Raw genomic sequence first — 12,839 nt, 5'->3', positions numbered from 1 at the left:
GCGTAATCAAAACACTGCAGATGCTTAAAGGACTACTCCTATGTTTTGGGAAATTTGACTTACTGAGAGTTAAGTGACTGCTCTTTTTACCAGCTTTTTTTTTTAAAAAAAAAAATGCAATCAATCAGTCTTCATCTTCTTTGTGTAGCACTTTGTATCAAGCGCTTTGATTGGCTGTTAAACACTACAGGAAACAGTAATGTTACCGCTACAATAAGACAACAAATTACTGTCTCTGTCACAGCTACACATATACGTAAATAAAACTAACACAGTAAACTGATTCAAACGTTTTCTAACAATCTGGTTTTTGCAGTCGAACCTTTGGCCAGACCTTTGTTCGGAAACACAAACAGACCCTCAAGAGTTCATTGGAGGCACCACATCAATCACAGGAGAAGAAACTCACAGTTTTGTTTGTTTAGCCTCACTAAGCTGAAAGAGGGAAACTGCTAGCCTCCATCAAAATTAAAGACAGGAAATACTTTAAACTGGAAATAATAAGTATTTCCATATTGGCAACAGAGCATGTGAATGTGTATATGTGACTAGGGTTGCCTGTAGTCACCTCACAGAAAATGATCACACAACTCTGCAGTTCCCCTCAGCTATGCTGAACTTTTTCGATCTTTCAGCTCATTGCTTAGCTGTCCAGCCCACAACTTGTTTTGGTTCACTGTCACAGCTCCCATAGCGCTCCTAATGTTCAGCCACCGCACCACAGGCAGCTGTTTTCAGTTTGAAAGCTGTAAAACCCAACTGAACACTACCTGCACAGCACCACATGGCAGAAAGACACAGATAGTAAATTGACTGGTAAACATAGTGGAACATTTAGCAACTAAAGAGCCAAAAAGAGGGAACAAAAACTGAGCTAAAAGGAGTGAATGTTGGACGTTTTTCTTACTGACTACACACATCCACTAAAAAAATCAGTTGTTGTCACAATTTTCATTTACATTACCCCGTACACAACATTTGAGCTTGAAATTATCAAACACATACACAGCATTTTTTTCTGTCACAGACCACAAAAAATACAAAATGGTAAATTGTATCTTAATATTAGTTTGGCAATTGATTTGAATACTGAGACATTTCATATTTACTGTTAAAGAGCTGCAGAGTCAAAAATATGTTAAAATATCTTGCTGCTGTACAACAGAGAAAGTAATTCAATGCAAAACTGAGAAACAGATACCTACATTATGCAAAAACTGCCACAACAAAGACATCAACCAAAAAGGAAAACTGTTTCAGCCGGAAGAGCTAGACACTGAATAACAAAACACATTTACAGTCATTTCGAGACAGAAATTCAAATTATTTGAAGGACTTGTTAGCATAACGTGGGAAAGAAAGGGCCTGTTGTGAATGCCTTATATAATAGTCACCCAGCACTGCCACTCCACAGATGGTCCAGGAGAGGTAGGCAGTTGTACCAGCACATCTATTTCCACATAGCAGCAGTAAGAGTTCTTATCCCTCTCTGCAAGCCCAAACTCTGACAGGAGGCTGATGTACTTGATGAGCAGCAGCAAGGCCAGATACCATGATTAAAAATGGATGCTGATGCGAGAGAGAATGTCAGCATGATGCTGCCATAACACACTCATATAAAAAAAAACGATTTCTGTCACTGAATGTGGTGCTCATTGGTGGGTTATTGATTATGTTGAGTGAGCAGAGTGTGCTAAGAGACAGGCTGGTCCCCGGAGAGGATTTGCATGATTGATGCTTTCTTTACGAGGCTCGTATCCTGTGCTTGTCAACTAGTCAGCTCAGCAGAAAAACAGACACATACTGTACCTGATGATGAATGGGAACTTGTTGAGATGTGATCTCTAAAATATTGAATACCAGTAGACCTACATAAAGTATATGGCAGCATGAATATGAAATACTTCCTCATTACCAAATTTTTCCATGTGTGAGATTTGAGGAGAGGACAGCTCCCCATGCATGAGAAATACAGCTGGTGCTGGCTGTTTGTGTATGCAGATCTCACACCCTCACAGAAAGTTGTTCTGATTAGAGGGAAACATCAGAAAATGTGGTGCAGTGCTGACTCAGACAAACATCATACCGATTTCTACAGATATTTCATATTTGCAGCACTGGCCTCAAACACAATGATGACAAGGCTGTGTCATAAATGAAAACACAGACACACCCAGTAGTGAAGAATTTTCCAGATCCTTACCTAAAGTACAAGTAGGAATAAACAATATAAATTACTCCATCATGAGTAAAAGTCCTACATGAAAATTTTAATTAAGCATAAGTATTTTTTGAAAATGTACTTAAAGCAGCTATAATCAATATTCTTATAATAGCAATAGATTAAATTACTACAGTGTAATGTGAAAGGGGGCACTTGACATGATGATCATCAAACAGTAGTTCAGCAGTTCCCTGAGGCTTTACAGAGTTTCGTGTGATAAATTTAAGTTTAATTTTATCCTTTTGGTTTACTCTAACTGCTATTGTCAATGTACACTACCTGCTGAGCACAAGCAGGAGACAGACAACGTTAGTGACTACCTGACCAAAACAGAGCTAACATGACTTGTGTACTTACATTCATCAGGTGGACACAAGCAGCTTAAGATTGACCTGTTAAGTCTTGCCTTTACTTCTATTTTGATTTCTTTCTACGTTATCGTGTTTCTATTCTTCCTAAGTCTGTATTTATGTCCTTCAGGCCTACTTACTCACTTACTTACTTACTAACTTACTTACTTATTTACTTACTTAGGCCTACTTGCTTACTTAGCCTACATACTTAGGCCTACTTATTTACCTGATTCGGCCTACTTATTATCTTACTTACATACTTAGGCGTAATTACTTACCTATTTACTTCCTTCCTTAATTACTTTTACTTACTTACATACTTACAAACTTACTTATTTTTAGTTGCCACTTACTTAGCTAACTATGTATTTACTTACTTACTTACTTAGGTCTACTTGCATAATTATGTAGGCCTACTTACTTATTTACTTACTTAGGCCTACCTACTTACTAATGTAGGCCTACTTGCTTACTTACATACTTACTAATTTACTTAGTTACTGAGGCCTACCTACATACTAATGTAGGCCTACTTACTTATTTATTTACATACTTATTTACTTAGGTCTACTTATTTACCTGATTTGGCCTACTTACTATCTTACTTACTTACATACTTAGGCTTAATTACTCACCTATTTACTCCCTTCCTTCCTTCCTTACTTACGTACTTACTTACTTGCCTGTTATAAAAGAGGACCTGCTCTGTATGTAGAAATAAATGGCTCATTCTAAGGCTCATTTTCCTGTGATCAGAATCTAATGAAAACATAGTTATAAATAATATATTCGATTTCTGCCAATAGAAATGCCACATACTGGACTCTTAAACCTGCAATAATTGATAACTGTGATAATTCTATGTAGGTTCATGACAATGTCAACTGTAACAGCATATATTTTTCATATTGTCATTTCGTACATTGTTATTACATTAAAGCCCCTACAAGGAACTTTCATTTTGAGTTGATTTTGGCGACCCTGTGGACAAAAGCGGTAGTGTTTTGCCGGAATGAAGCCTACATTTCCCATGAGCTCTAGCGCATATTGTCGTAAAGACACTTATCTGGCTCGCGCACGTGTTTGTTTTGGGGATGAATGAAACAACAAGACGGGAAAACTTTGCCCCCGCTCCTATAGGGGATCCCAGCTCACCTCTGCCGCGCCCCAGCTCCGGGGTAAACACAATGGTTGGCTGGTAAGGCTGAAGGGCCTGTTTGGCGAGCACTTCCACTGCTTCTTGGACTGAGTATGGAGCTGTGCCTCTCCTCTTTATTTCTCGGCACTTGCTGGACCCTGTCGACGCCTGGCTGGTACCTGTCATCAGCCCGGATGAGGTGTTCCAGCCCCGGGGCCCTGCTCTCCTCGTCCCCGCTGGCGCGGGGTGAATCTGCGCAACCTGTGGCCTCTGTGTGTAGCTCCCCGGACAGCTGACGCCGTGGACCCGCCAGCTCCTGCCAGGATTGGGCTGGTAAATGCTAGATCGCTAGCGAACAAAACATTTATCCTGAAGGATTTCCTGACTTCCCGAGGATTGGATTTTCTCTGTGTGACTGAGACGTGGCTGACTGTTGGTGAGTCCAGTGCTTTCACAGAACTTTTACCCGATGATTGCTGCTATTTTAACTCCCCGCGGACGTCGGGTCGAGGGGGAGGAATAGCAACTATTTATAAGAGTCACTATAAATGCAAGCAGCTAGGTAAGATGACGTGTGCCGTCTGAGTGCCGTAAATTGTTTTGTCCTGGAAGCGACCTGGGGCGGACCCAGAGACAGTTTCCTAAAGGTATGGATATACTCTATATAGAAATAGCTTATCTTCACACCGATGGTCTCATTTGTTGTTGTAGGTCACGCACAGACATCAGCAGAAACGAGAGACTTTTGCATATCCAGTTAAAAGTTCCTTGTAGTGGCTTTAACGAACAAAAATCAATTATAGCCACTACAGTATTTATTTTATTATCAAACACTTTTCACTGCTGAAGTCATCCTTCTCCAAAATCCATGCAATCCATTCCAAGAACTACAATTTGATATGGTGTGTTTTGTTATTTCCAGACAATTTCATCCAGTATATTTTGATATGCATGTACAGTACTGTATGATGAGCAAATAGCATATTCCAATTTCTCAGCCCCATCACACCAGTTTAAACAAGTCATTACCAAGAGGCTGAATCTCACCCAATAAACCTAAACCAGCCTAATAGCTTTACACATGCACCCTGCTGCCACTGATTAACTGTTATGATGATATGATTACTGGGGAAAATTGGGCTCTCTATCACACCATCAGTTCCCTATAAGATAAAGGGTGTAGAGTGAAAAGAAAATTCCATCAAAGTAAGCAAAGAAGCACAATAGCTGAGAACTTCCATTACCAAGTGTGACAATTATACAGATGAGCCAAATATGTGCTCTCTCGTTTCCTATTGTGTTGCACTGTTATCACCCTGTGCACCCCTAGGCACAAATTAGTGACATGGATGTCCAAAAAGATGGGTTTATCATTCATTTTGCTATGTAAGAAGAAGAAATACAATACAAGACTCAAGGAACAGGACACACACAAAGCCTGCTATAATTGAGCTCTGCCTTCGGCTGCTGGTACCAGACTATTGTCCCAATGGAGGCTATTCTCGGTGACTCATTCCTATATTGATGGCCAAACAAAGCACATTTTAGCCGATTAGAGTTAGTAAAAAAACTGATGAAATGGTGAATGGCTAAATGTTTAACACAGAGAATATTTCTGGATGCTGCTGGGCTTGATACGCAGCTCTTACACTTCAGTGTAGCTGCAACCAGCTTTGTGTCTTTAAGGACACAGTGCAGAGAGACAAGGAAACAGAGGTTTACTGAGATGAATGTTGATGGCAGTGTATTTTGAAGAAGACATTATATGTGCAGTTGGAACCAAAGGGCATAACAATTCAGTGGCCTAACTAGTAATGAAAATAATAAGCTTTAGCATGAGGGGAAAGGTTGAACTTTCCTTGACCCTGGAGATGGGTGTAATGAGGTAAACACAGGCTGGCAGAGGCTGTGGAGAATTAAAGGTTTAAATTTTCTGTAGGTTGACCAATTCATTATCCTGTGGCCTTCATTTTTGTTTTTGGGTTGTTGGTTTTTTTTGTTTGTTTTGTGAGTCCTTTGCCGGTAATGATGAGTTTCTAACCTGAGCTTTATGTGACATTCTGTTTCTTAAGAATAAGCAGGGACTTTTTTTATTTAGTGTGCCGCATTCAGGATAAGACAACCAAATGAGATGAGAAGATGAGCATGCCTTAAGCCAAAGTCGAGGTGATCCAAGTATTGTTGAAAACAGAACTCTCTAAACATCCTCTGCTTTGGGCAAGGTATCATTAATTCAATATGCTGCGAAGGCTGTGATGTATTATGTGAACCCTTTTGTCAATATTTATTTGCTTGGGGAAGATTTACTGTAGATGTTTTTCAGCATCTCCTTGCATCCCACTGCTTCACCCCACATATAGGCACAGGACGGCCCTGCTGAGGTCGGCATTGGTCTGGTAGGATTACCCACTGAGCACCTGCACTACAGCAACTGATGTTAACCCTCCAAAAGACTATTTATTTCAACCAAGGACAAGGACATATGCTAATATTCAGCAAGAAATTCACCTTTGACCACAGTTCAGGGTTTTTACACTGCAGTTTATTAGGTTCACCTTGGGCGTACTAAGTAGAGGCTACTTTTGCCCTCTGAATTATTTAAAACCTGGATTCAGAGGTGCTAGAAACAGGGATTTTCAGTCTATTCGAACATAATGATCACACTTTTTCCCAAACAGGACATAGGGGATCGATGACTCCCTCTCTGTGTATAGCACAGACTGTATGAATAATGGATGTAGCCACCGTGACGTCACCCATTGGTGTGTGGACTCCTGTTTTGAAGCCCCAAACTTAGCATTTCCCAAAAGTGACCATATTTGAACAAGAGGGTGGAAACCCAAACACTAGCTGCTAGCTTAGTTAGCACAGTGCATTTACAGCTATAGTTACCTGTGATAATGCTAATGGTCATGATCATTTTCACTAACAAAAAACAGGTTTAAAATCACTGAAACAAAATTCACTTACCAGAAAAACTCATACTCTGTGAATCTGGGGTTACAGCATGTTACATGACTTTACGAACTTTGTAGCTCTCAAAGGTGCCCCACTCATAGTTGTACATAACTTTAGGCCTTGATAACATTTTTTAAGACTTTTTTGGGGCATTTTGCCTTTAATGGACAGGACAGGTGAGCGTGAGAGGGGGAGAGAGAGAGGGGGGATGACATGCAGCAAATGGCCACAGGCAGGATTTGAACCCGGGCTGCTGCGGCAACAGCCTTGTACATGGGGTGCCTGCTCTATCCACTAAGCCACAGATGCCCCCCAAAACCTTTTTTTGTACCAGGCTGTAAACATGTTTATTTCTGCTGTAAAGTTTGACATTTGAACATGGTGGTCTGAGGGGATTGACTCACTTTTGAAACCAGCATCAAATGGCCATTCAAGGAACTGCAGTTTTTGGCACTTGAACGTTGGCTTTACTTTTCAGCCCTGAAGGTTGCCGCTTGGTATTTACACTTACAACTTTTCAATATTCTTCAAGCTATTTTTTTTCTTTGAAGGACAGCTGTGATGCTTTTGGATATTAGGACATGAAGCCCCTAAAGACTGTTTTGTTGACTCTAATTAACATCAGATTCAATAAATGTTTTGCTTGGGGCAATAAATTATTCAAATAATATGCAATTATACTAAACCCCATATGGACTTTGTCATGCTTTGCTTACTACTTACAATGCGTTTTTATAGACGTTTTGGGTTGAGAGTTAGACGTAGCTTTTCCACTCTCTTATGCTAGAAACCATTTTTGGACATGATATCATAGCTTGGTTTGGAACTCTAGTCCATACATCTAAAATCCAAAATGCTGTAAGGCAGGTGCAGACAGCTTTGCAGGTTGTGTGAGCTGGGCTTATTGAGAACATGGTGACTTGCTTAGTAAAATCACCTTAAAACCATTTCACCCAAGATGTGAGCTGCACAGGAAACCATGTCAGGTCACCAACCACAAGTTGAAGCACATATCAATACCCTGTATTAAATGTTGAGAATAATATTTACAGTCATTTGTTCATCTTATCTTTTTTTCTCTTGTAAATCATAAGGTCACTAGTTTTGTCTTTACTGAATTATTATAAGCTCAGAGCATCCATCTACCTGGCATTTGAAACATGATTCCGCAATAATAAATTAGCTGAATAAAAGACAAGGTAAACAGCTATCAGCCTTTCAGCTGAAGTTAATACAGCAGCTGTTGCAGGTGTCTCACTAGAAACAAGATTAGACTGCAAATCCTCATTTATTAGAATTAAATCAGTTCAAATTGTAGTTTGAGCAACACATTATTGTCATGTTTTTATGGCCAAAGGGCGTATATTCTTGACTGGCCGTGTTACCTGACCTCAACCCAACTGGGTGTGTTAAGGGAGACCAGACTGAAGGCAAAAAGCCCTCAAAGCAAGTCAGATGTGAAGGTTACTGTACTATGGCCCTGCAGAGCATCACCAAGGAAGATACTAATTTCTAAGAATGGTTGGCAACCAAATATTAAAAATGATGACTTTTTATGTTTATATTAATTATTCAAATGAGTTCTGGTTTATGTACAAACAAGACTGAAGAGTCTACAGCCATGCTAGCGGTTTTGTGAGGCTGGTAAACAGTAACACCAGAAAAAGTAAAACTGAAAGCCACCCCCTGCTTTGTCTACTTGGAGTTTTGCCTATATTTGGGCCTCACTTGCATGCCGTGCCCAGGAACATCCCGAACACAGCAAACTAATTAGAAATTAACCAAAGGGTCTCTACAGATAAATACACAGCCACATACTTCTTGTGGTTCATAAGTGATGATTTAGGGGGATTACTTTTGTATGATGCTACACTGTTTTTTAGGAAGATCAATAAAAAAGAAAGGAATTCTCTTCTATTGTTGGTGCAACCAAAACTGTAATGGCAATCCAAGCCAGTATGCATTTATCAGTCATTTCTGTATTCCAGAAGAACCCCTGACTACTTTAATGCACAGTTCACACTTCAATGATTTAATACACTCTGCACCCTGGCATCGAGGTGTAAATGGACCTGAAGGACTCTCTTCTTTGCTGTCCTGTTTACAATTTACTACTATCTAGGGACAACTGAGAAGCCTGCCACAGCTTGATAGAGATTAATGGGGGCAGGAAATCATTAATCCCCTCCTCCATTTTCGATCAGGACATAGCTGTGAGTCCCACAGAAAGTGAGAAGTAGGGGGCGATCCAATCTTATTTTCAATTATTTTGATTTGTAATGAAAAAGAAGAGATTAGCTGAAAACTGCTGAAGGGGCTCAGCACATTTTTTCCCAAAATATGATGTATACTTACAGGCATTTTTAAAAAGAAAATGATGACCACAAGGAAGAGATAATTTACTTGAACTTGGGAGCAGACAAAATTTGCTTGTGTTTACATTTTCTCATATACCCCTTTTTGGCAGTGGTGACTGAAGTTTGTTTGGAATTGAAAGAAAGATCTTTCACACTTTTCACACTAGTTTCTTCCTTCACCTTCTTCAAATCTATGCAAAGTCCCCCCAGATAAAAAACAAAAAACAAAAAAAACATCAGTATGTCTTGACATCATACTCTACCTCCTGGGTAAAATAAGTCAGGCATGATGCTGTAAAATCAATAGCTTTTAACATCACTATATTTCAAGCTCAGGTTTTGGACCAATATCAGCTTGATGGAGCGAATCTGCTTTCTGCTGTCAACATAGGCTGAAGAGGGAAAAAAGTTTGATTTCTCCCTGTAAAAAAGAAAAGATGATGTGTAAATTATTAATGACTTGTATTACAGATGCAGGCCAGAACTCTCAAGGGAGTGAAGTTTTTCCTCCTGATACAAAACTGACATTGGCCTATCAACAGTTTTCATTCTTCTCATCTGCTGCAGCTTGCAGGGCTCCATTCAGCAGAGCAAGGCATGGCCGCTCAGAGGTTGAGGCTGCTCATGAAAGGCTCATATCTACACTGCCAGATTGTAGGCAACATAACAACTGCAAGTCGCTAGCAAAGTGCTCATGTCGCACAGATTTATATCAAACAGGTCAACACTAAAGGTCAAGTGGGGTTTTAAATGGCTAAGACATTTCAGGAACAGACAAAAAACTGTAGGGTTTTCAATCAAGTCAGCAAATACATTGAAATCCCGAGTTCCCTTATTCTACATTTATCTTTTCAAACCAACTGTTGTATTAATATAAAGCTATTTAAAATGTTGGTGAGCATCTTTCAAATACCCATTTCATATGGTGTTCCACATGGTTACTTACTTGGTCCCTCCTTTTTTGTTACACATGCTCTGCTTGACAATACACTGTATATTTTCACAGCCATTCAGGCAACACTTAAACTACAAAAACACCTTTATCCAGATTTTCATAACTTTTGTCTTGTACATTTCTTTCTAATATCTCATTTAGTTGAAAAATACATATTTAGTCTGTCTGGTTTTCTAAGAACAATAGAATTTAAAATCTAATTCTGAGGTACTTAGTGCAGCTCATCCACCATTTTGAGTTTATGCTGTATTATCCCAAAATTACAAAGAGATCCAAAGATAGTAATAGAATGTAATTGTAGACAACACTGGGGGTCCGTCACCTGATGATTGGGACATATCACTACAACTTAAATGGTTCTAAATGGCTTCCAAATATGTGCGACAGGGCTAGCTTAGAGCAACATCAATAATTTAAATTATCCCACCCCACCCCCTAAAAATTTGTGAATAGACTCTGCTTTGTACAAAACTCAGCTCCCAAAGTTTTACCATAAACATATGAGAGACATCCATACTGTCTCTCCCTCTATACTCAAAGACGCTGCCTTAGACCAGTGGTTCCCAACTGGTCCAGCCACAGGGTGCAGATATCTCTTTAGTCATTAGTTCAAGGTCAACACAGTTTAATATATTCACCATCATACTTGTGTAGGCCATGTTGTGGAGCTAGTTTGCTGTCTCTGTTAAGTAGCTGTCCATTATTCACTCACTCTACAGCAAGAAACAGCACTTTAAAACAAAAGCTCTGTGCCAGAGATTCATTGTACTTCAAAATAAAGTGTATTTCTTACAAACTTGAAACGTCCGCGGCCCACCAGTTGGGAACCACTGCCTTAGACTGTTGAGCACAATATTAAATGTATGACCAGTAAAGACCAATGATAATTTATTGTTTTGTTTTTTTAATGCCATTTAACGTGAAGCACTTTGAGCTGCATTATATGTATGAAAGGTGCTATAAAAACAAAATTTATAATGATTATACTATGAAGAGGTAATATGTAACAATTAACTATGAAAATAGTGCTCTAAACCATAAATTTGCTGCAAGTGAGAGGAACAGCCAAGCCCACTTACTGGGACATACATTAACCTCATTTAGTATAATTTACGGAGTGTAGTGTATGGTCCCAGGAAAACCTCTTGGCACACAGAAAGTTGTAAATTGAAATATAGCAATAAGTGCTCAGAGCAGGGAGAGCTGGATGCACCAATTATGGTTGAACATCGTACAAAAATATTTTCCTCTTACTTTCCTCTGCCTCTAACAGCCACTACAAAAACATTAAGGCCCAAAGGCTATGCAGTTTAATTATGCTGAATGATTTCTGTGCACCTCTCATAAATTCACTTATTCACCACGAATATTTAGGGCTGAGAGTGCAAGGTTGTGAAATTCAACAGATAAATTATTTTTACAGCATATTAACCAGTTTAAAGGAAAGCGGATCTTCAACTGAAATGTTATCCAAAAATAGCTTTATCTCACCAACTTAACTGTGATGTCACAGTGAAACCTTTCTGCACAGGATGGATAGATTCAGGATGAATTGTTAAAGAAAAGTGATTCTGACAGTATTCAGGCTGGGTTTCAGGGTTCATGAGGGTAATACCACTCATGCAAAATAAGCTTATTTGAATGCAAATGCTGAATGTGTCAAAAAGAATTCTATTTCTTGTCATTTAAGCAGTCTCCTGCTGCACTGTGCTGCACATATGATGAGAGTCTTGCTTCACTGGTTCCATAGGGTTTTGCACAGGACATATTTTATGCTGGTTTCTACTGGAACAGATTCCAAGAGTTCCCAGTTCGGTTCCAGCGCTTATTTGTGAGGGTCTGCCATTGTCACATAGCAATGGAAATAATTAGCCTACCGCTTTCAAAAAAGTCTTGTTCAGATGGCCAATCTCACAGATTGCTTTCCCTCTCTCCAAACTTGACACAGCACTTGAGCAATGGTTATTCATGTTCCCTCTAATGAGGCTGCCATATAACACATGCAGTTTACAGACATAAATCGCTCACACTCTCTGCATCATGATCAACCAGCATCAACTGTCTTATCTCTGTATTTGAAGTCCACATAAACAATCACAACAGAAGATGGGAAGGAGAAAAAGAATATGTATGTGTATGGGATACATTAGAAGGCCAACAGTATGGGACCTAATGGTGAACCCAGCTCAGGAGAAAAGCTATGGCCACACAGCTGACGGCAGCACTCTTCACAGGTCTTGCACTTTTTATAGCCCAGATAATACAACAGGGAACAAGAGACACGGAGAGGAGAGAGAGAGAAAGGCAGGGGGGATCATGGCTGTCTTGATTCTTCTCTACTGTGGACTCTGTGGGCTCTGCCCAGCAAAATGTGGCCTCACACACACACACACGCATGCACACACACACACACACACACACACACATACACACACACACACACACACACACACACACACACACACATTTTGACAACGAAAGCTGGGCTCACTCTCTCTATATCAAAGGCCCCACCTCACGGGGATTGACTTTTGTTCTTGGCAACATGAAAAAAGAGAAAACTTTATGATGTTTATTTCCCTCTGGTTTTATTTGACTCCGGTTTTGTTGTGGGGGAAGTGTGCTCGTTGTGTGTGACGTCTGTTTACAGCGCTGGGGGTTGCTACTGTATGTTGGTGAAATGTCTGTTTGGTTTGTTTGCGAGATTGACAGATTGTTTGTCTATGTTGGCTGTTTCTTCAACTCGTTTAATTGAAAATAAAGTCGTTTGCTCCTGCCAAATGTCTGAAGGCAGAACAAATGGAAGAGGAAGAAAAGAGGTAAACATACCTGCCTGGTCTGTTGTGCTGTTCTG

Source organism: Epinephelus lanceolatus, chromosome 1 (genome assembly GCF_041903045.1).
Source record: "Epinephelus lanceolatus isolate andai-2023 chromosome 1, ASM4190304v1, whole genome shotgun sequence".
Classification (NCBI taxonomy): Eukaryota; Metazoa; Chordata; class Actinopteri; order Perciformes; family Serranidae; genus Epinephelus; species Epinephelus lanceolatus.
The sequence above is the reverse complement of the archived record's forward strand: the minus strand, read 5'-3'. Positions refer to the sequence as shown.